We start from the raw sequence: 26,004 nt of genomic DNA, 5'->3' as shown, positions 1-26,004 counted from the left end.
TTACTGTGTTCCTTTTTTTAAACAAATAACTATTTACATACAAAAAATTTTTAGTTATTTTTTTACCTTCAAGTATTCTTACAAACTGAGAGTGTAAATGGACAATAATGATTATTTTTTCAACCCATCCAACAAACCCATCTTACACCTCACCAACAAACCTATCTTACACCTCACCAACAAACCCATCTTACACCTCACCAACAAACCCATCTTACACGTCACCAACTTCAAACCCCAAGAAAACTTGTTACACACGTCCAACTTTATAAGATAACGTATGATGCCTTTATATTGTTTGACAGTGGGTTCGTGCCGCGCCTCTTAAAGGATGAGGAAAAACGTGCTAATACATATATCTCCAAATAAAGTGTTCTACTAATATTAATGTGAGAGTATGTATGCGTGTTTTACGCAGAAAACAGTTGAACAGGCTTAATTTTAGTTTGTAGAGGGCATATACGTACAGATAATACCTAAATACAAATACCTAAGGGTAGTAGGTATTCCATCTGTCCAATATCTTGCATCTCATTCTGCATAGTCAAAATGTGAAACAAAATACACATTGGATAAAGAAATTACAGGTGGAATACCATTCTGAGCTAAATCAGATCCAGATCCAGGTCGAGTTCATCCGGGTTAACTTATAGAATACTTTCATCCTGGGAATCATCTCCTCCTTTATCCCCTTAGTTAGAGGGTTGAGGAGACGTTAGTTTAGTTACTTTTATATACTCGTAGGCAGAGGCCGATAATAAACATAATAACAAAATAAAAGGAGTAACTTTGCCAAGCAGACGGAATGTTGAACAACATTTAGGGCCCTTTCACATTGTTTTATGCGATATCGGGGACACCCGAACATTGGTTATTTAATGAAGGCATAATATTAATATTACTTTTAGAGGATTCACACAAATAAACGCTATATTAGGATTTCACAGAGATTTTTTAGGGCCGAATGGCACCGATTTTAATTGAGATATTTGCGTGAGCGGCAATAATAAAAGACTGGAATTTCATCCGAATTCCACATTTCTAAACGAAATAAGAAAAAAACAATTTAAAAAGACGGAATTTAGGTGCTCAATTAATTCTACTAGAATATAACACCTTCTAGGTGTGAATATCTCGGAAAATATTAGATGTAAAGAGACAATTCTAGTGTCTTATTGTAGTAAATTTAGTCTACTTTAAAAACGCCCTAGAAAGTTACTATCAAAAACTAGTACTTTAGGGTTATAATCGCCCAAATCTAAAAAAAATATTGCGGTTTATTCGGTTTTTGACAAAGTTGCGTCCGGCGCTCGAGGTCACAAACTTGGATTATTCAAATATTCATTGGGCCAATATCATACACAAGTCTGCAAAAAACCAGAACTACCGGATTTGACGCAAACGCAAAATGTATAATTTTACTGTATTATTAACATTAGTAAAAATATTTTTTACATACCTAATTAAATGTTTATTAGCCACAGCTATGCCTATTTTTTACATATTATGAGAATTTGGAGCTTCCAAAAAAATTCGTTTTTTTTCATTCCTTTAGAAAGTTTACTCTTCTCGTGACTTGAACCACGTGCACACGTCATGTCATACACACGGATATTTAATCAAAATACTGTCAAGTGCGATGCCGACCTAAAAAAACAGAATAATATTATACAATACTTATCCCGATATCATATATTTCGTAGGATAATATGAAAGGACCCTTATTGAAACGTGACATGTGGGAAATAAGGGCTGGGTGATACGTCCTTATAAAAACATCATAAGTCGCTAAGGAGTATACAATATTCCGACTTTCTTCTGCCAACGCGTGTTGCCCTGTTGATAAATATTGGAGAAGCAATACGTTTTCTATTTTGAGCCGTATGGCATTGGGCTATAACCTTTAGCTTTGTTACGGTCAATACTTAGTTGATTTATAGGATTTTCCGGGCTATCGAGTCGAAAGAAACGTCTTTAAGGGGATATTTGCAATAGATACATAAGGAAAAATCATAAAGAAAGTATAAAGTGTTTAATAAAGAGTATTGTATTTACTCGTTAATTTATAGAAATATTCTACGAGTGTTATGTATATATATCAAACGATCTTTCATTCTTTAGAATGAGTTTGGTTTAATAATAAGTATTCAGATTATTACTTACTAATTATTTTGCGTTGTGTGTTAGTCACTTTTCAGCTTTATCATGTTTGCTCACACCTGCTGGAACGGCCGGCCCATAGGATAACCTATGTCACGTCACTCACGTCACGCGAGTGTCATAAAAGTGATGTAAAAGCCTAATTTATGCGTATGGCTGTGTTTAAAACTGATAAAATTAAACATCACGTAAACAAAACTAAGTGCTCTATCATTTTCTATTTTAATATAAATGAAGCAATGATTGAATAAAGCATTTTAATATACCTACTGCTTTATAATCGTTGTAAAAAAACTAAATTAAAACCACCTACAGCCAATATAGATCACGATTTCTTCAATCGGAACCCTTTCATCAAAAAAATAAACTTAAATCAGCTTATAACTATTATGTTGTGTATGTGCACAGCAAACATTTAAATAAAATTAGTTTACCTACTCTTACCTCGAGGTTTATTATAAGTACTTGCCTACCTGTCTAACAATGAAGTCACTCTTTATAATTAGATGTGCAATTTTCGTGTAAGGTAAACGTACTAGTGCTCGACATGCTAATGCCAAATAGATGACACCTTGCTGTAACCTCTATTGACAATGACTTAAGTTCCGAGATGACATGTACTGGGACCGCGTCGAGCACCAGTACGTTTACCTTATTTCCCTTGAGGTCTAACCATTACATCTGGTAACAAAATACATCCATCAAATGCGTTCAAAGGGATACAACATGCATGAATAATTGCGAATCCTGAATATTTGTATACCCGTATCAATAATCAAAATTGCAGGCGTTTCTCCAAATATAGTTATTTGTACAACAAGAGATCAAAGTTTGATATTTCTTCGAGTGCTTATTTTGAGTCCCGTGCAAGCGAAAGATTCTATAATAGATCGTAGCGAGTGAATCTAATTTAGAATCTTGAGCGTAGTAAGGGATTCAAAAGCGCAACGAGATGTAAATAACTTTGATCTCGTGTAGTACACAAAAATTTTCACCCTAAGCAGTGAGAACATACCTAGAGGGACAGAGATAATAGAACCCAAGTATATCGAACTTGTATTAGACCCCGCATGTTGAAATGACATTTGACTATAAAGGTCACTTGAATGTCATTTTGTCTCACTCAGTGAGCAAAATCGCATTTTGCTCACTGAGTGAGTTTCAGTGAGACAAAATGACTCAGTGAGCAAAATCGTATTTTGCTCACTGTTTTTAAGAAGCAAAGTACCCTTGTTCGAGCTGCTGAGGTGAAAAATACATAGTAGTTAATGTTATCAAGATCAGGATTGTTTTCTCTTAGACTTCCTGCTTGGTTTCGTTCATTTGCCTACTGTTGAATACCCCTAGGCCTTAAATTAATTTGTCTCAATCTAATATAAATTTAATTTAAGCTCAAAATCAACTCATCAAATCAACATCGGTGTGCACAGATTTGGTCTTGCGTTAGCGGAATAACACGTAAAAAAATTGATGCAATCGAAATCGACCCTAAGAATTGTAATTTAACGCAAAAAGACGATATAACTTGACAATTGACATTTAAAAAATTGGCTCCAAACCTAACTTTCACTTGTGTCCCTCTCGACCTTCTTCTTAATTCCAAAGACTCACTTAAAATAGCCTATTGTATACCTTATTGCACAGAAAAAAGGACTAGGTACTTATGTACTAGTGATAACTTGAAGTACCTATTCAATTTTATTGTACCTGGAGGTGTATTTCAGTTATGAGTGTTGTTCAAAACAGTCGTTTTAGCGCAGGTGTCGGATATTCAGTGGATGGTTGTTTTGTTAACACATAAGCTACGCAGACGACATGGTGCTGCTGAGCCCCTCAGTCAACGGCCTTAGGATTCTGCTGGATATATGTGAAAGATATGCTGTGGCCCACGGTCTAAAATATAATGTGAAAAAGAGTGAGGTATTACTGTTTAAGTCTGGCACTAAAACATATCCCATTCCGCCAATAATGCTCAGTGGTTCTCCTCTTCAAACAGTAACTAAATTTAAATACTTGGGTCACTGGGTTACTGACACTCTAAAAGACGATGTTGATATAGAAAGGGAGCGCAGAGCACTGTCGGTAAGGTGTAAAATGCTGTCTCGCAGGTTTGCGCGTTGTTCGACAGAGGTGAAAATAACCCTGTTCAAAACGTATTGTCAAACCTTATACACGTGCAACCTGTGGAGTCACTACACCAAAAAAGCCTACAGTGCTCTGCGCGTCCAATACAATAACGCCTTCAGGGGGTTGTTGGGGCTGCCCTGGCGCTGCAGCGCGTCAGGAATGTTCGCCGCGTGGAGAACCGACGGTTTCCAAGCCGTGCTGCGCAAGCGGGTAGCATCCCTGGGCGAGCGCGTGCGGGGCAGTGCCAACACTCTCCTGAAGGTGATCGCTGAGAGGATGGACAGCCCTATCCTCGCTCACTGGATGTCCTTGCATGTCAATTGTAATTATAATTATACTTTCTACTAACACACCTAATATAAGTTATTACTTAGTACTAACATAATATGGATGTATTTGTATCCGAAATAAATACTTTCATTTCATTTACGAAAAGTTACTTGACCAAAGAATTGACCAACAAAATTAAGAGTACTTAGGTATTTTTATCTAGGTCGGAATTTCAATCAAAAAACCAGCCACAGTCGTTTCTTGATTTTCATACAATACAAAAAAATGCCGAGAAATTCAAGTTTCTTGTATGGAGATAGATCTTAAATTTTGTTTGTTAACACAAATAATACAACAAAATTTTAGCGGTCTAAGTACGTATCATGAGAGGCGTTTTAGAGCGTTTTCGTTTCAAAACCCAAAAAAGAATTCTGGTTTTGCTTTGACTTTACTTACCATTTTGGGATTGACCGCTTCAGCCTATAGGTGAAAGCGTTAAATTCTTGAGTTACATCAAGGCCAATTAGGTACATATACCTAATTACCTATTATTGTTATCAAAGGTACTCCTAAATATCTCACAATATACACAATTAACACGTGTCCAAATATTTTTCAACATTCTGTAGCTCCGAAATTGATGATAATTCGTTGTTTAAAGAATAAATTTAGCTCAAACATCTACGAATTCATTTCAGACATTGTTTACTGCCTTAAGTTAGGTAATTTACGAGTGTATTAAAACAAAGGAGATACTCGTACGTGTATAAATATGTCGTCAAGCAAAATATTCTAACAACAAATAGTAGCCCAGAGACAGATTTAATAATAATCGCCGACTATTTGTTACGAGCATTATTCCGTGTGGGAGGTATTTCCTCCATTTCACATTGTTATTGTCTGTGGGAATGAAACAGCTGCAAAGGGCCATTCTGTCTAGGTCCATTTTGATTAAGACATTACAGTAAATGCCTAGGGAATTGTTGCTTTTACTGTATTTGTTGGCTGAAATACAACCTTTGATATAGGTACAGTGAATCGGACGAGACGAATCATGTGTACCTACACATGTACAGATTTATAAATAGAAGTAAATGTGTGTGTTTAAAATATAACAGTGAAAAAGCTACTTGCCTTGCTTTTGCTTAAAATAATTATTTTTATTTTTGCGTTAGAAGGTTCAAAGAAATATATGAAATATATTTTTCTTTATTTATCATAGGTATAAGAATATCTCTCTGTTCCGCTCAAATGCCCATAATTGAATATAATAATGCTACTTACAGCAATTTATACTGTAATATTTTTGCTGGTTTCCTTCGGGGTATTGGGATCTTGACGAAATAACATGCTTACACAGATGATAATATAGGTACATATTTATTGTAAAAAGTGTTTCGAAGCTTGATTACAACAATTCTTGTTACAACTAACAGAAATTAGCCTTTTTGACAGATTTAAGCCTTCCATTGTACTTACACGAAATATAAGGGTGGATTTCAACTTTTCTGTACCTACATAGTTAAGACCTTAATAGAGCGTGAATGTGTTACCAAAATTACCTGTATAAATGAATGTTGTCGCCACGGCATTTTGGCAACACCACGTCGACGATCCTGGCAACGCCGCGTGTGACGTACATCCGGAGCTGTCAAACCCAACGTCATAAAAGGACAAGCACAAGGCGGGAGCGACCACTTGCCATCTAGCAGCCACCAGCGACGGAGTATTTGGTTAAATGTATTGATCTGAGTATAATTGTGTCATACCTATTTGCGATATCAAATAAATCATGTTTCTGTATTATTGTTAATTGGATAAATAAATAAATGTATTAATGTTGTTTGGGTGTTTATTTCATCAGAAGTGGGTCAATTTCACCAAACGAGCATTTTTGTCTAATTCCCATGGAATTTTGAAATACCAACATTACACATTAATATTTATGCTGATAATATGATAAAAAATATAATAAACATTAATTTTCTTATGGGATAAAAATATTCATAAAACTATAAAAGTTATTTCAATTTAAAATTTTGGTTAGGGCACGGAAATTAGTGTGTCCATGGGAATTAGATTTTACTAGGACGGAAATTAGAACATGGCACGGGAATTGTTTTCTTAACTTATTTTGGTAGTTAAAACTCTTATTTATGTATATTTTACTCTACAATAATATACTGCAATCATACTGAAGTGGCATCGAACATATTTACCTTCTTTAATTTTAGTTTCGGACGACAAATCTACGAAAGTATGATACACTAAAAACTACGTATCTGACTAATCGTTTCCTTTATTTTAATGGCAACTAATCTCTCTTTCTTAGTAAAATGTACATATTCCAAAACAATACTTTGAGTAGTTTCGTAAACTTGTCCGCCTTACATACAAAACTATTCATTAAAAAGTGTCATTATGTATCTGCATGTAGATAGGTACAAGGTGTATGATCTGATGGCCGTATAGGAAATGATACTAAGAAATAAATAGGGGCACAGTGAGAAGAAGTTATTGTGTGAGTTAATCTGAAGAAATCGAATATGCTGCCTTCATAAATTCATAACACAAAAAATTGTTAGAACACATATGAGGTAAGGTGGGGTAAGACTATCACCGGGGTAAGACTATCACTTGTATGGAATCCTCATACTGTTAGTCCCGATCAAAATAAACTAAGTTAGTCTTACCCCGCCTTACTTTACACATAGGTATACGGGGTGTCCCTGCCCTCCGGGAAAATCTTCAAATTGGTTAAGTAATTTCTCAAAAATATCATAATCTTCCTAAAAAAAACTTCAAAAAAAATACCCCCTGGCACTGACTAAAATAACCGACTTAGTTTCACATTACATCTCAAAACTTTTTTGTAGTAGAAGAACTGCGTTGCGAGACTTGCATCTTTTTACATGTAATGTTTTTGATAGGATCCCATCTTTTTTTGTAGGCTGTCCTTCTTTTCGGGTAATCATACCCATACCATACTGATACTATGTATACACATATCATAACTACACACATCTTTATTCATACTCAAATCGTACATCGTAGTGTACCTTTACTTTCCCTACTAATTGTAAGAACTAAAAGGTAACGTTGTTATCGCATATATTTCTATAGGCTACAAACTTATTTATGCAGTTATTAGATCTTTAGAACGTGACTAATATTGCAGTATTATTAGATTTTTATTGGTTTAAAAGGTAAAACCTAATTACGTTTCAAATTTGGAACTTGTGGGTATGCTAGAAGTACCTTAGAATAATGATGATTGTGAGTGATTGTGTCAGTGACAAAACTAAGGGATTTTAAAGTGTATTAATTCTTAGACTACATGTTCAAATTAAATGTTATTTAGATAGAATGTTATTGAGATTTGATGGTACGGCCGTGCCACTTTGTTTTGCTCGACTTGGCGGCGGCACTGCCGTGCCCCCAGATCCTTTGTCCTTTCCCGGGCCTCAAACTATCTCCATGCCAAATATGTATCATCAAGATGATATTGGTTCAGCGGTTTAAGCGTGACGAGATAACAGACAGACAGACAGAGATACTTTCGCATTTATAATATAGTAAGAAGGATATATTTATTTTTCTTGTACCTATTAGAAAAGCTAATTTATAACAACTAATCTATTAAACGAGCAATTCTTGTATATATTTCGGGGATCTCGGAAACGGCTCTAACGATTTCGATGAAATTTGATCATATATGAGGGTTTTCTGGGGTGAAAAATCAATCTAGCTAGGTGTTATCTCTGGGAAAACGCGCATTTTTGAGTTTTTAGGTAAGTATATGTTTTCCGAGCAAAGCTCGGTCTTCCAGATATTTAAACTTTATACGGCATACGCTGTCAGCTGTCAAATTTACAAAAAATAAATTTGATTCATTTTGTTTCATGTAACCTTAGGTACAGGTATTATAATATGTAATCATTCCAAAAATAGTTTTATGTTTATATAATATTTTAATGTTATAATATGATCAATGAATAAGGTAAGGTGGGACTTGCCCCACTAACAGTACGAGGATTCCATACAAGTGATAGTCTTACCCCAGTGTCGTCTAACCCACCTTACCTTACGTATTAAAATTGCCCGGGTTATTCGGGTCCAGCATGTAAGTAAGTACTATACTTAGTACTTATACTAAAAAAACGTTCACAGATTTTTGTGCATTCTTTAAGATTTCCTTAAATGTAAAATAGAAAGATATACGTCATATTATTATCACATATAATATATATTCAATGCCAATATACACATACACACAATATGACATAAACATTGCCAATTAACTTACAGCGCCCAATATATGTAATACTTTCTAATTCCCGTGCCACTTAATCAGCTGTTTTAGGTAAATATTCCATGGGAATTAGGGCACGGAAATTAGAATTCGTAATAAAAAAATTCGCCAAAAATTTAAATCGTGTTTGACCAAACTGTTATGTTATCGCTTACATAAAGATACATAAAGGGCTCCTAAATATGACAATTGTTATTGAAAAGCTATGTGGGAAATAAAAATTATAAGGGGCATCGAAATTAGAAAAAAATTGTCGCCCACCCGGATTCCGAAATACTTACGCGATTTGCTCGAACACGCCGCGGATTGACGTACATCCGCTTGCTTTAAGAGACAGCCGAATACTGCCAGTACAGGTGAGGCAGGACACGAGGCGGTTCAAATACAGACGTTGGCTGTCAGAGCCCTTTGAGTTTTGCCGACGAAATTGTACTCGCGCGCTCGGACAAAATTTAAACTTCGATCACGAGTTATTTACCACAATGAATTTAATAGTGTATGTGCTCAGTGATAGTAAATATCATCTAGTTTAAGTATTTGACACTAAATTAGTGATACTAATGTAGAATTTTTCGTAGGATTTTTCATTATGCTCAAAAGTAGATTCCGGACAGGGCACGGGAGTAGTAATTTGAGCCTTTTGGTATTTTTAAGTGTACTATAAAAACCAATTAATCAGTGAATTCATATGGAACTCGGTGTGAAAGTGTGACTTCTTTATGTAAAAAAAAATGGTAAGTATTATCTGATGCTAACCCGCGATTTTCATCACGGACAGAAAAAAAATCGTGTTCAGAAATTGACCCAAGTGAAGAGTAGCACCACGCCATGCCACGCCATCGGAAGAGATCGAGGCGCCACGCAAAGAAGCGTGACACCAGCTCCAGCTCATCGACATCAAGCACATCGTCCAGCTCGTCATCTCGCTCTGCAAGTTCGAGCTCCAGCAGCGACCATGCCTCAAGAAAAAGAAGAAAACGTGGCCGTAAGGGATCGCCAACTGTGAGTCAAAACGTTGTCCTATCATCAGTTATTCCCGAATATGACCCTCTGGTAGACGACATAGACATGTGGCTAAATGTGGTTCAGGCTAACGCTCGTGCATTCGGTTGGTCGGATAATATGATTAAATACCAAGCGTTGCAAAAATTACGTAACTCTGCGAAAACGTGGTTAGATTCTCTTCAAAAAAATGAGACTCGGTGGACGTCATGGAAATGGCGACAATGGCGTAATACATTGTCGGATACATTTCAAACGAAACGGTGTATGTACAACTTGATTAAACAATTAGTTGACACAAAGCCCTTGCCTAATCAGTCTCTTTACGAGTTTTTTTTTTCAACAAAAGGGTAAAATTGACAGATTACAGCTAAGATTCAGTGAAAGAGATATTAATTCAATCATCGTCGGTTCTATTGGAGATAGCAGTATAAGTACGGCAGTTGAAGCAGGGAACTTTAGATACTGTGAAGATTTAGCTGCATTTTTGCACGGTAGAACGCACACCGCGACTGATAAGCCCCCTATTCAAAAGACTCATTCGTATACAGCACCTAAGCCTGCGTACCGTAACAGTGGCTCGTCAAGCCTTAATAGCAATGATAGGTCGGATCCTGCCGTCAAAATTGAGGCATCTTCTAGCAGTGGCAACCATTCAAATAACATGGCTTGTTATCGTTGCGGTGAAACAGGGCATAAAAGAAATACGTGTACTGTGAAAGATACTATTCGTTGTAATTTATGCAGTAAAATAGGTCATTTAGAAGCTGCATGCAAGTCTAAATTGAAACCTAAACCTGAAAAAGAAGTTGAGGTTAAAATGATTCATTCCGGTTCTTACTCAAAACAAAAGTTTTATAAAAAGGTTGTAGCACAGCCCTTAGTTTCCACACAGACGTGTAGACACACCCTCATACACACGTCTGTGGACCCCCTAATCTTCATACACTCACCATTCATCACATTCACTCAATCAATCACTCAATCACCTCGCGTGCGCCATGCTGGCAGTCCGATTCCGTTTGCCTATCGAGATGCAACGCACGCGACCTTACGACAATTTTCAGTGAGTGATCCCTTCTCTAGTTATTTTGTGTAAATCACAGGACCCCTTCTGACCATCCCCGGTTACACGTGGCGCCCAGCGTTCGGATTGTGTTACGAAATAGCAATTAGACGGGAATCGCGTTCAAAATGCCACCGAAAAAAGACATGGCCCGCCGATTCAAACACGGGAAACGGTGCGAAGGCAAAATCTACACCTTCGACCCCGATATTGGCGACATCGGAACCATCTTTTAATTTAACGATGCCACAAGAGTACCTAACCATTTTGTTGCAACAAATGCAACAATCGCACAACGAATTGTGTGAGAAGTTAGTGACGGCAACCCAAGCCACAACGTATCAACGCGACAGACACTTCGCCGGTTGCAAACTCAGCTTTAGCGGAGCTGAAGATTCGGTCGAAGACGCCTTTTTGGTTTTTGTCGATGGCATCCAAACATACAAAGATTGTGCTAAGATATCCGATGAAAATGCATTACGCGGACTGTCATTTTTATTCACCGGACTCGCGGCAACATGGTGGAATGGCGTTCGTAAAACCGTCAAAACGAGGAACGAAGCCATTACCGACCTACAACATGCATTTGGCAAGCGAAAGGCTCCATTCCTCATATTTCGAGAAATATTCCGCGAAGAACAAAGCGACGAGAAGACAGAGATTTTCATATGTAAAATCCGTGCATTGATAGCTCAGCTGCCATATTCGTTCGAAGAAAATATTCAAATTGACATTGTCTACGGTTTACTGAACCGACGGATACGGAAGCGAGTCCCCCGCGATGACGTGAAGTCGTTCAACGATTTGTTACGAAAAACTCGTTCAGCCGAAGATTCACTGGCCGAAGTGAACGAGAACGGAACGACCTCCGTGAATACGTCAAACGTCAACGCTGTCAATAGCCGAACTGTCAACCGAAATAGTGGAAATAACGACCGGAATTCTGAAAACAAAACCGCATCTTCTGATAATAGGCAAATAAAACAGAAAACCTTTACGCGACAAAATGCTACAAGTGAAAATAAAGTGCCGAACGACGCGAATTCCAACGCGAAACCAAAATCAACTCGTTTTTGCAATTATTGCAAGTTATTCGGACATAATAAAGATAATTGCAAATGGTTGCTCGCGAAACGCTCTGATACGACGGTTACTTCTACCGATAACAGTGACAATGCGAAAAGTGAAAAGACTGAAAAGTTTTCGTGTTACGGATGTGGAAATCCAGGCGTGGTACGCGCCAACTGCCCGCGATGTAAGCAAGACGCCGGCACTTCGGGAAGCAGCGGTGGTGTTGCATTCTGCGCACTCTCGACGGAAGACCCAACTACTACGACGGAGTCTACCACACGTCCTGTCAATACGCGCGCACGCGAGACAAACACACACATTCATACACTTACATTTACACCAAGTGATTACGACCTTTTACTGGGACAGCAACCCGACAGGCCGCGACCTATTCTTCCTATTACCGTCTGCGGACGCGAAGGTCGTGCAGTCGTTGACACGGGTGCGAAGAGGAGCGTTGCAGGTGAAAGTCTGTACAAATTAATGAAGAACTGCGGTGAGTCATTTACCCCTTCCACTTTGAATATTAAGTATGCTAAAGGACGTTCTGAAGTAGAAGATATACTCTCTGTAATCATTATTGTCACGTTAAAAGGAAAACCTATACCTATGAATTTTATAATTTTCCCCGAAGCTACCGATAATGAAACCTTGTTAGGCATGGATTTTATATCCAAATCAGGATTAAAGACTGATTTTGACAACCATACCTGGAGCTTCAGAGGTCAACCTGACATTCAGTATGAACTGCAATACGAAAATGAACCTGTAGCCATAGCCGCATGCAAACCTACTGAGATACCTCAGACACTTCGCGATAATGAAGGTGTTACACTCAATAACGAACAACGGGACAAGTTGTCCTCACTCCTTAACCGTCACCGAGATACTTTCAATCTAGGGGGAGAACCAACCACTTATGCTGTCCATCGTATTGAGTTGATCAATAAAAATATACAACCTATCTCCGTGCCACCTTACAGATTACCAGAGCCTAAGAAAGAAGCCCTGCGAGTGGAACTCGAGAAGATGCTGAAAGATGACATCATCGAAGAGTGCGAGTCTCCATGGTCTGCCCCTGTGGTACTAGTCCCGAAGAAAGACAACACTATAAGAGTTTGCATCGACTACAGAAAATTAAATGCAGTGACCAAGCCCGATCGATACCCATTGCCAAGAGTGGATGATATTCTACACGGAACTGGCAAGTTCAAATACATATCTGCCTTAGACCTTCGCTCTGGATATTGGCAAGTACCAGTCGCAATGGAAGATCGTGATAAAACCTCATTTGTAACACCACTAGGTATGTACCGCTTTAAGCGAATGCCTATGGGACTGCGAAACTCTGGATCCACATTCCAAAGATTAATGGATAGATTTCGTTCCAACCTTCCCAATGTAACAATACTGGCCTATCTCGATGACGTACTGATCCTCTCAGATAGTTTTGAGAAGCACCTCCAAGACATGGAAGCTGTATTTGAGAGACTCAAACTTTTCAAGCTGCGAGTGAACAGAGAAAAGAGCACCTTTACCTGTGAATCAGTGAAGTACCTCGGACACATCCTGTCAGCCGATGGAATCCAACCTGACATCGAGAAGACTAAGGCCATTAGTGAGATGAAGGAACCACATAATGATAAACATCTGAAGACCTTCATCCAGACTTGCTCCTGGTTCCGGAAATTCATACCCGACTTCGCCAAGATAGCAAGACCACTAACAATGTTACTTAAAAAGAACCAAAGCTGGATCTGGGGAGAAGATCAAGTGAAGGCATTCAAAGAGTTGAAGAAACGCCTCACATCTGCACCAATTTTACGGCAGGTTGACTATACCTTGCCTTTTATTCTAAAAGTTGATGCGAGTGGATACGCCTTAGGAGCCGTACTGCTTCAAGGCGAAGGCTATGACGAGCGACCCGTAGAATATGCGAGCAGACTACTCACGAGCGCCGAACGGAATTACTCGACCACAGAGCGTGAAGCTCTTGCTGCCATTTGGGCCCTTGACAAGTTCCGTGGGTATATCGAAGGCTCTGAAGTCACCCTCGTCACTGATCACCAACCGCTGAGATGGATCCTGACTCTAAAGACACCTACAGGACGTCTCGCACGATGGGCCCTGAAGATACAGGCCTACAATTTAAAAATTGAATATCAACCCGGAAATAAGAATGTTGTTGCCGACACCTTGAGCAGACCTGTGTGTGATGATACCACTAAGGATTCCTGTAACCTGTGCACCGTCATAGTAGATATGCCACACGTGTCACCTACTGACCTACGGAACGCTCAAGCAGAAGATCCAGAAATTTGGAAGATTGCCAAAGACTTCGAAAACAACAACATAGAAGCGGCTACACGCTGGACTGAGCGCGGTTATTACATGTCACAGGGAGTGCTATACCACTTTAACCCTGACGTCGAGAGCGACGATCCGCAGCTTGTCATACCACAGTCCATGAGGAAGGAGATTTTAAAGGAACTACATGATGCTCCTACGGCTGGACATAACGGAGTTGAAAGGACATACCAACGAGTGAGCCAAAGGTATTATTTCCCTGGTATGAAGAGATATATAACAGAATATATACGAGATTGTAATGAGTGTCAGCGTTACAAACCATCTAACTTGAAACATGCAGGCTTATTGCAGACGCCTGTACCAGCTCAGAGATTTGAGGTACTAGCAATAGACCTATTCGGACCTTTACCTACTGGAAAGAATGATGAACGATGGATTTTTATTATAGAGGATACTGCGACTAAGTGGGTCGAGCTCTTCCCATTAGTTACAGCAACAGCAGAAGTTTGCGCCAAAACCCTGGTTGAAGAAGTTTTTCTCAGATATGGATTTCCCAGGAGAGTAATATCTGACAATGGCGTACAGTTTGTGTCCCAAGTCATGCAGAAAGTCATGCACACCCTAGGAGTAGAGCAGAACTTAACGCCTCTTTACCATCCAGAAGCAAACCCAGTAGAGAGGAAAAATAGAGACCTCAAGAGCCAACTCGCCATCATAGTTGAAGGGAACCATACTAACTGGCCGAGCGCCTTACCTGCTATACGCTTCGCCATGAATAGCGCTGTCACCCAAAGCACCGCGAAATCGCCTGCTTACCTCGCCTTCGGGAGAGAGATGCGATCACCGGTAGAGAATAGACACGACCTGCGGGCAGTTATCCAAGCAGAGAACTTTATACCTCAGATAACACCCTACCTGTTGAGACTCAGCGATAATCTCGCCCGAGCTCAAGAACATAATCTTCAACAACAGGAACGCAGGAAGACCTACGCAGATCAGAAACGTAGACCCAATGAAAATTATAACATTGGGGATAAGGTCCTTTTGAAAACACACGTCCTAAGTAACCAAACAAAGGGCATAACTAGCAAATTTGCGCCCCGACGTGACGGACCGTACATCATATCGAAGATAGTCAGCCCGACTACTTATATGTTGACAAACAATGGTGAAACTGTTGGTAAATACCACGTGTCAGACTTGACTACATACCATCAGAAGAGTGGTGATGAACCTGCAGAACCTATCATGCCACAAAGGAAGAGAGGTAGACCGCCGAAGCGAACACCTGCTACCTCTACTCCACCTGCAGCTGGTGAGAAGAAAAGAGGAAGACCACGCAAGAAGCAACCTGTGTGTCGGCCCATGGGCGAGGACGTCCCCATGGCCCGAAGGGGGAGCCTGTAGCACAGCCCTTAGTTTCCACACAGACGTGTAGACACACCCTCATACACACGTCTGTGGACCCCCTAATCTTCATACACTCACCATTCATCACATTCACTCAATCAATCACTCAATCACCTCGCGTGCGCCATGCTGGCAGTCCGATTCCGTTTGCCTATCGAGATGCAACGCACGCGACCTTACGACAATTTTCAGTGAGTGATCCCTTCTCTAGTTATTTTGTGTAAATCACAGGACCCCTTCTGACCATCCCCGGTTACAAGGTAGATTTAAATAATACAGAGTGCGATGCGTTCTTTGATATGGGGAGCGCGTGCTCACTTTTAACGGCAGATGTAATAAAACGATGCAAATTACAACCATTCAAAATAAAACCTATTAGTTTAGTAGGGTTTAGAGATGAGGTTTCTTTCCAAGTCACCGAAGCAGTCGCGGCTAACTTGAAGGTAGACAATGTGCAACTATTTATAACATTGTATGTTGTTGACATGTTGAATGGATGTAATTTGTTAATAGGACGTAATTTCACGGAGAACAAAAGCATCATGTACACGCGTTCGGGAGATACTTTAACGTTTGATCCTGCACAGGTCTTAAGCGTAAATAGTGTAGACATTAGTTCGATTAGTGATCTATCTAGCGAGCATCAAACTATAGTAAATAATATTTTTTCAAGGTACCCTCAGTGTACATCGCAAGACATGACTAGCTTGGGCAAAACATCTTGTGTAGAATTGTCAATTGAACTGACGTCAAATAAGCCTGTTTGTCAACGGCCTTATAGGATGTCAGAAGCCGAGAAGGCAAAAACACGGGAACTTACAGACGAACTCTTAAAAAACGGTATCATTCGCCACAGCTGTTCTGCCTACGCTAGCCCGGCTTTGTTAGTAGATAAACCATCGGGAGAAAAACGGTTGTGTATAGATTATCGGCAATTAAATAAAATAACTGTTAAAGAGAAATATCCAATGCCTATGATAGATGATCTTATAGATCGGTTACGAGGATGTAAGTTTTACACATCCCTTGATTTAAAAAACGGGTATTATCAAATTGGGGTAAAACCAGAGGATGCGCACAAACTTGCATTTGTTACTAGTGACTCTCATTTTGAGTTTATTAGAATGCCGTTCGGGGTCTGCAATGGGCCTGCGGTATTTCAAAGGCTAATGAATACAATTTTGGGCGATTTGCGATTTGGAAAGGTTATATGTTATATGGATGATCTACTAATAGCCACAGAAACGTTGGAGGAAAACATAGCTTGCCTAGAACACGTACTAGATTTGTTAGTAACTAACGGGTTAACTTTAAATTTAAAAAAGTGCTCATTTTTTCGTAATAACATTACATTTCTAGGATACGAAATATCTGAACATGGCATTCGGCCGAGTTCAAAAAAATTAAAGGCGTTAGTAGATTATCCGACTCCTAAAACAGTACATCAGTTGCGCCAATTTTTGGGACTAGTCAATTATTTTAGAAAATTCATTAAAAATTGCGCCCTAGTTTGCAAACCATTAACTAACTTATTAAAAAAAGGAATTAGTTGGCACTGGGGTTCCGAACAAGATAAAGCTGTAACCGATCTAAAAGAGAAACTGATTAACAATGCTGTGCTAGAGATTTTTGACCCTAAATTGCCGATAAATCTTTATACAGATGCGAGTCAGGACGGAATAGGTTGTATCTTGATGCAATTGACTGAAAATGGAGAAAGGCCAGTTCATTTTTATAGCCGCCAAACTACAAAAGATGAAAAGAAGTTTCACTCCTTCGAATTGGAATTATTAGCAATTGTGACAGGACTACAACGATTCCGTCATTATTTAATAGGCACTCAATTTAAAATAACTACAGATTGTAATGCGGTCAAATTTGCGTTAAGTAAACAAAATATAGTACCACGTATAAGTAGATGGGTGTTGTATACGCAGGAATTCACTTTTGACATAACTCATAGGGCTGGCTGCCAAATGCAGCATGTAGACGCCTTAAGCCGGAACCCGTTGAAAGATGATAACGAAACTGAATCCGTGATGTCTATTACAGAAGGTGACTGGTTATTGTCAGTTCAGTTACAAGATGCAGCTATATGTAGTATTCGCGATATTCTGTTGTCAGGGGAGGCCGAGTCTAATAAACGGATTTTTAATGAATACGAGGTGTTAGGTAATAAAGTGTACCGACGTACAGAGTATGGAAGGCGCTGGTTGGTTCCAAAAAGCTGTATATGGCATGTAATACGTGCAAACCATGACGACGTAGGACATTTTGCAGTAGATAAAACTATTGAGAGAATTCGAGCAAAATTCTGGTTTCCGCGTTTAAAAAAGACTGTTACAAAATACATAAAAAATTGTATAAATTGCATTTATTACAAAAATATACATGGTAAAAAACCCGGTAAATTATTTCCAATTCCGAAATACGCAAGGCCCTTTCATACTCTGCACGTGGACCATCTTGGCCCTTTTGTGAAAACAACTCAACAGAATAGTTATTTATTAGTACTCGTAGATTCTTTCACAAAATTTGTGTTCATTTCGGCGGTTAAAAACACAAAAAGTATAGTAGTCATTAATGAGTTAAATAAGATTTTTAAGATTTTCGGTAACCCAAAACGTTTGATTTGTGACGCGGGTAGCGCATTTACATCCAAGTTATTCACAGAGTATTGCAACGCTAGGCATATAAGACGTCATATTATCGCGACAGCCGTACCTCGCTCGAACGGTCAAGTCGAGCGATACAACTTGACGATTTTAGAGGCCTTGCGCAGCATGGGCGCTGATACAGAGAATAATAAATGGGATACGCACATACCAAGTATCCAACAAGGCATTAATAGCACTGTAAACAAAACCACAGCCGCAGTACCCAGTGAGGTTTTTTTTGGATACCGAATTCGAATGAATAATGATGCGATTATTGATGATAATTTAGAAAGTACTATCGATGTCACTGCATTAAGAAACACTGTCGATAATAATATTAAAAAAGATGCCGAACGACAGAAGGCATCATTTGACTCAAAAAGAAAGGAGGCAAGACAGTATAATGTTGGCGATTTAGTTGTGCTGAAAATTCCTAGTCAGTCCAATGATGGTAATAGCACAAAATTATTACCTTTGTACAAAGGGCCCTTCCAAATTACCGAGGTTTTAGGACAAGATAGGTACAAGGTCACTGATCTTCGAGGCGCTGAAAGAAGTTCTAAAAGGTATGATGGAACGGCCTGCGTGGAGAATATGAAGCCGTGGATTCATATAGAGGAGTAACCGGATGTTGTCGATGAAAGGTATTTCTATATTATTTACCTATTAACTTATTTATTTAAATGTGTTTCATAGTGGTAGACAGTCTGTTTACAAAATAATATCCATTATGGTTTCACCATTCCTTTGTGTATTTTGGTGCAGATGATAACTACTTATTAATTACCTTACAGACCCTTTAATTAATCTTTAAAAGGCCTAATGCTAAAGCTTTGAACGTTCCATGAGCTATGAATTGTACGATAACATGTGATAGGAATCTGTGATGAACGCTATTGCATATAGTATTTGGTGATACACGACTAGAGTAATTATAACATTACTTAGTTGAAACCAAGATACTTTCCAACTCTTCATATGCTATGGAACTAAAAGCAATGTCACTGTTTTAATTAACATATGTTATACCTATGTGTATTTCTGTTCACAGCTTCCGCATCAGGCCCTAACGAGCTCCAGGAGTAGCTCGTGGCAGAGGACGGCCGGATGTTGTCGCCACGGCATTTTGGCAACACCACGTCGACGATCCTGGCAACGCCGCGTGTGACGTACATCCGGAGCTGTCAAACCCAACGTCATAAAAGGACAAGCACAAGGCGGGAGCGACCACTTGCCATCTAGCAGCCACCAGCGACGGAGTATTTGGTTAAATGTATTGATCTGAGTATAATTGTGTCATACCTATTTGCGATATCATTCACGGTCGTATTAAGTGTAATATGGTCTGCATATTATACTTAATACGATCAGTTTGTTTCTGTATTATTGTTAATTGGATAAATAAATAAATGTATTAATGTTGTTTGGGTGTTTATTTCATGAAAGACTAGTAATTTTGATAACATAATGGAAACAATTAATTCTCAACCATGTACATTTGTTAAACATAAATATAATAGGCATATTGTGACAGAAATCAAGTCTAAAGTGTTGCTCACTGCTGAAATTCACGAGTCTGTGTTAACTGGATTCTCTTAACCCTTCCATAGCGCATAATTATCTCACATGGTCCACTGTGTGCTCGTAGCATTTGCTCGTCAAAAGATTTTTAAACATAACTCCAATCGTAGTGCTACGCCGTAGTCCGTAGTACGGGTAAGTAAATATTCTCCTCCTTGGCGTAGCGATTAACCACACGATATCTTAGTAGTGCACAATGGAAGGGTTAAGTTGCCATGAAATGTTACTAAGAACTGAGTAGGCAAGCTTTATGGTTATTTTGACATTGGAAATGTCTTTTCGTTCGCTCCAGTATACGGTCCGATTTCACGAAAAAGTGCGATCCCCTTATATTTCGGAAAGTTGTGAAGATATGATATTAAAAAATAGGCTCAAAAGACGCATAATCACGAGAGCTGTAAAGTGCAAAAATAATTATTCGAGAAAGTCAAGAACAAAAAAAGTTATGGTCGAAATAGTGAAAATAAAATTCAATTTTTTCCGAATTTTTGATTTTGGTGCTCTGGGAGAGGGAGAGGGAGAGGGAGAGGGAGAGGGAGAGGGAGAGGGAGAGGGAGAGGGAGAGGGAGAGGGAGAGGGAGAGGGAGAGGGAGAGGGAGAGGGAGAGGGAGAGGGAGAGGGAGAGGGAGAGGGAGAGGGAGAGGGAGAGGGAGAGGGAGAGGGAGAGGGAGAGGGAGAGGGAGAGGGAGAGGGAGAGGGAGAGGGAGAGGGAGAGGGAGAGGGAGAGGGAGAGGGAGAGGGAGAGGGAGAGGGAGAGGGAGAGGGAGAGGGAGAGGGAGAGGGAGAGGGAGAGGGAGAGGGAGAGGGAGAGGGAGAGGGAGAGGGAGAGGGAGAGGGAGAGGGAGAGGGAGAGGGAGAGGGAGAGGGAGAGGGAGAGGGAGAGGGAGAGGGAGAGGGAGAGGGAGAGGGAGAGGGAGAGGGAGAGGGAGAGGGAGAGGGAGAGGGAGAGGGAGAGGGAGAGGGAGAGGGAGAGGGAGAGGGAGAGGGAGAGGGAGAGGGAGAGGGAGAGGGAGAGGGAGAGGGAGAGGGAGAGGGAGAGGGAGAGGGAGAGGGAGAGGGAGAGGGAGAGGGAGAGGGAGAGGGAGAGGGAGAGGGAGAGGGAGAGGGAGAGGGAGAGGGAGAGGGAGAGGGAGAGGGAGAGGGAGAGGGAGAGGGAGAGGGAGAGGGAGAGGGAGAGGGAGGAAAATAAAAACTTATACAGAGAAACATAAAAAAGAAAAAATGCCACGAAATGGTCTCACCTCAGCATGTTGCTGGCGGCTGCTAGCAGATAGATGATGCTGAACCCTGGCAGTACCTAGTGGAGCTCGGGTTTAATACAACATAAACACACGCTGTTTTGGTCATCGGACTCGTCTCGATGAGCACTTAGGAGAGTAGTACCCAAGATAGAGCTGATGCTGAACCCTGGCTGTACCTAAAGGAACTCAGGTTTGTTGCAACATAGGCACACGCTGTTTTGGTCATCCGACTCGTCTTGATGAGCACTTAGGAGAGTAGTACCCAAGATAGAGCTGATGCTGAACCCTGGTTGTACCTAGCGGAACTCAGGTTTGGTGCAACATAGGCACACGCTGTTTTGGACACCCGATTCGTCATGATGAGCATTACCCAAGATAGCTGATGCTGAACCCTGGTAGTACCTATTGGAACTCAGGTTTGGTGCAACATAGACAAACGCTGTTATGGTCATCTCTCGTCGCGTCAAACTGCTGTCAAGAAAATTTCATATCTTGCAGCAAATGGGCCGCTGCCGATCACCACTTCTCGAGTTGACTACGGATTTGCCGTGTAATAATTTTCTTGTACTTTGAACATTAATATATCCGGCTTATTCATCGAAAAATGAAATATGTACCTATACTTATGCGCCACGGCGACAATTATTCAAACTTGGATACGCGTGTGGAAATTTTGCAATGTGTTTGTTCACATGCGTTATGTCCAGGATACTTGTGTTAGTCTAAGAATAAAATAATTATCATTCAACGTTGTAGTTTTATTTTGTAACTTTTTCCTTATCCAGACTTTCTCGTCGCTCAGCGACAATATTTTTTCGAATTCCGTAGATTCATTTCCAATGTGCTCGATAGTCGTGTGAGGCACGAAATCTGTGAATTTTTTATTTACAAATGGTCAATTGAGTACCTTAATTTTATACAATTCAAAAGATTATATTACTTAAAGATTTACAATATTTACATACAATTTCATGTCAATTCAAAAAAAATCATCGAGGTCACCGGGGACCGTAAGGCTGGCTCGTTCCTCGCCCAACGGATTGGCATAGCCATCCAAAGGGGGAACGCAGCCATTCTCATGGGAACCCTTCCACAGGGATCGGACCTGGGTGATCTAGCCTAATATATACATATTGGGCTAGGTCACCTATGCTAGAGATGTGCGCCGATGGCAAAATCATCGGCGGCGGCGTCCGATGAGTTTTTGACCGGCGGCGGCGGCGTGATCGGCGTGAAATCGGCGTGGCATAATTTTTGATACTGCATGAGAACGTGGCTGTAGAAACTATACATTAAAGCGTTCTGAGTAGTATACTAGGCTATCCAAAACATATTATGTGTGTTTTCTAAATTATTGCCGAACCATTTATTACCAATACCAACCTAACTGTTACCAACGGTGTGTTTAAATATTAAAATAAAAAGGATACTTTAAACGCTACATTTTAGGCAGTATTTTTACTTACTTTGTAAGCGGAATTCAAAAATACAACACAAAAAAATGGTCTTTCCTTGTCGGTACGACTGAGACCCAAATGGAGGATTTTGTTTTAGTTTTCGTGAAAATTGAACGCTCGATTGCACGTTTTTTGGTGGGAGAAAGTTTATCTAGAATAGATTCCATTAGGTCGTTGTCTTGAGAATCCTTCTCTTTCCAGCTTTTATATTTATCTGAACTGAAGTTTAACATAAAAGTATGTTTAAAAATAAAGATGTCATCGTTTTCGAAAGTTAACGTCTCTGGCAGGTTGATTCGCTCAACAGAATGTCCTTGAAGTGTCCCGTTATATTTGTTTTTTTTTACTGCTAGCTTACTGATGATACTTGGTCATTTAAGTTCCTATAAGTAGGTATGATTGTTTAGGTATAGCTTATTACGAAGCTTTAACCTGACTTTTATAATTTTGATTGAAATATATATTGTTAAGTAAAAGAAGCTGATAATCACCATAAAATGACTAAGAATTGATCGTGTGTAATTTTAAATGAAATTGTGTAATTTTAAATGAAATTATGTGATACATAAATCTAATCATATTTATGTATCATATGATGACCCTTATGCGTGTCACCAGCATCACACAAGAAATCATAAAATACGCAATTATAATCGTGGTGATATGAACCTGCTATTTTCTTGACTTTAGTTCACTGATTAAATTGACAAGCAAGAGACTATTGATTTAAAACAAAATGCGTTCTACAAAAAAGCTGTGCGATAAATAAAATATCAAATAATAACCTGAGATCCAAAAACTAGAACTAGTGTCCGTATAGCCTTAACGAGTAGGTCCTTTATAAAACTTAATGTAAGATAGAATGAATTGCATGCTTGCTATTATTGTAAATATTGTATTTTAATTTATGCTACACCGATCTGGTAAAATTGTATTGAGACAATACGACATGTAAAATGGTACCATCTTATGTAAACATACAATTTATGGCAAATAAATAAATGAAATGAAAATGAAATATAGATCTTGTTTAAATTAACGCTAAATTGTTAATTCGTTATCACAGCTAACACCGCAACGACAAAAAACCGGACAAGTGCGAGTCGAACTCGCCCACCGAGGGTTCCGTACTTTTTAGTATTTGTTGTTATAGCGGCAACAGAAATACATCACCTGTGAAAATGTCAACTGCCTAGCTATCACGGTTCATGAGATACAGCCTGGTGACAGACGGATGGACGGACAGACGGACGGACAGCGGAGTCTTTGTAATAGGGTCCCGTTTTTACCCTTTGGGTACGGAACCCTAAAAATGATGTTAATTTGGTTCACTGGCAAATAATAAGCGAAAAAGCATAAGGATCTTTAAATTATACCTCTGACACTATCTACTCACTACGCAACGTGGAATAAGACACGATAGGTATCAAAATTTTCCACGCCGATTATACGCCGGTCAAATTTATCGGCGGCGGCAGCGTGGAAAAATCGTCGGCGGCGGCGGCGCGGCGGCGCGGCGCACATGTCTAACCTATGCTATGTTTTATTTATTTTTTAGGTATTAGTTTTAGTTTTGTAGGTAGTTTTAATTTTAGGTTACATTTCATGTCAAAATTCCCTGGAAGAGATCCCTTATAGGGATAAGTTCGCCTTTGTACTTCCATTACTGTAATTTATTTTTGTAAACCTGTGTTGTGTACAATAAAGTGATTACTACTACTACTACTAAAATTTTACAATTTTATGTATTTATTGAAAGTAGAATATTTTTAAAAACTTGTAAAAAAGTAGGTAATGAGTTATCTAGGACAAACACAGACCTCCACTGCGAGAATCGAAGTATTAAGTTGCTATTGATAATAATTCCCTCGTTAGTTAAATATTGCCATATGCTTGGGTAACTAAATAAACGAATACAGTGCAGCATAAGGGACTAGGCAGCCATACAAGGCAAGTTGTGAATTAGTTTCCGCAACCTTCATCTCGCAACTCGTAACTCACTTCCGTAACTCGCAACTAGCGCTGACGAATGTCTTGTGTCTAAACAGGCAGTATATTCCATTAGCTCGAGAGTAGGGTAAGACTCGTGAGTACTCGGGTCATAAGGATGACTCTCGTTAGACCGGGCCGTGTCCGGGCCGGAGCTTCCGGCGCTTACTTTTTTATGACTTGACAGGCGATCACGTGATGCTTTCCATAGAATACGATGCGCCGAGTCGGGTTGGTTCTGCTTTATCTAAAGTATGTCAATGCTGTATTACTGTTGCGGCGTCGTTGTTGCCCCGCTGTAGGTATCTGTCAATTTCCTTGATAAAATTAGTGACGGAATGAACTTCATAATCGCGGCAGTAATGCGGCGGCGAATGTCACTCATTTTATCTAGGAAATAGATACAGCGCCAGCATCAAAGCTGTTGACATACGAACATCATCTTCGTCAGGGTAGTGTTCTAAGACTTAATTACAACACTACCAATGTAAGTTTAGCATTGATCGAGACTTAAAGCCTTGAGGCTTGGCCGTCCAGACTAAGGACATTAGCGGTATCGGATTCGTATCATTAACAACGTAAGTGTAAACGGCTTTAAGATCTTTTATCTCTTTTTATCGATACTACTGAAATATTTAAAACTATGTTTTTTGTAAAATTGCGGAGCACCTTTGTAGCATGTCAGTAAATAATATGTATATACGAGTATTAGTAAATCTTCTTCTCCTTTACACTTAGGTACCTACGCACAGCAAATAATACGTCACATTTACCTTTGTCACCACAACTTGCTCTTTTTCGATTCCAAACTGTCTAGACACTTTGCTGTCTAGGGAATCCAAAGCAAAAATTGAAAGGCATGAATACAGGGTCTATCAATTTCTATTTCTGGCATTTCAAGACTGCCGCCGCCTACGTAAATAACGTCCAATGTTGCGTATATGAGGTACTTTGATGTCCCTTTATACCCTTGGTATCCATTATATAGGTACGTTAATAGAACTGTCATGTCATTGTGCCTTTTAGGTATTATATTTACATTTCTCGAGGACTTCGATAAAAGACGTTGTGTAATATGAAGTTATCGGCACGTGATTCTAGTATACCTACATGTAATATTTATTATACGATCTAATAAAATCGAATATGGGCACAATAGGTCTAAAAATATCTTATTGTATAACACAAAATTACCAAGCTATCTGTCGGAATTAAGTATAAGTAGTACTTTTTACATTGATAACTGTTTAAATGGTTACTTAAAGGGGCCTTTTAGCGCAATAGCCCCACCAATATATATATATATATTACAAGTATGAGATTTAAAGTTGAGGCATTATACCTACCTACT

General features: G+C 39.4%; 2 long non-coding RNA genes across 3 annotated transcripts in view; one reads left to right on the top strand and one right to left on the bottom strand.

Moving 5' to 3' along the window:
* The window catches only part of LOC134794976 (uncharacterized), a 746,430-nt gene that overhangs the window by 32,611 nt on the left and 687,815 nt on the right, over positions 1-26,004 (bottom strand). The window lies entirely within an intron of this gene.
* On the top strand, positions 9,702-19,808 carry LOC134794802 (uncharacterized). 2 transcript variants are annotated; one of them, XR_010144724.1, is made up of 3 exons: positions 9,702-9,871; positions 18,402-19,029; positions 19,437-19,808. It is a non-coding gene; the product is annotated as an uncharacterized LOC134794802 (long non-coding RNA). The 2 variants fall into 2 exon arrangements; XR_010144723.1 differs by lacking the exon at positions 9,702-9,871 and having other exon boundaries at positions 15,995-19,029.

This window comes from Cydia splendana, chromosome 11, assembly GCF_910591565.1.
Source record: "Cydia splendana chromosome 11, ilCydSple1.2, whole genome shotgun sequence".
NCBI classification, from domain to species: Eukaryota; Metazoa; Arthropoda; class Insecta; order Lepidoptera; family Tortricidae; genus Cydia; species Cydia splendana.
The sequence above is the reverse complement of the archived record's forward strand: the minus strand, read 5'-3'. Positions and strand labels throughout refer to the sequence as shown.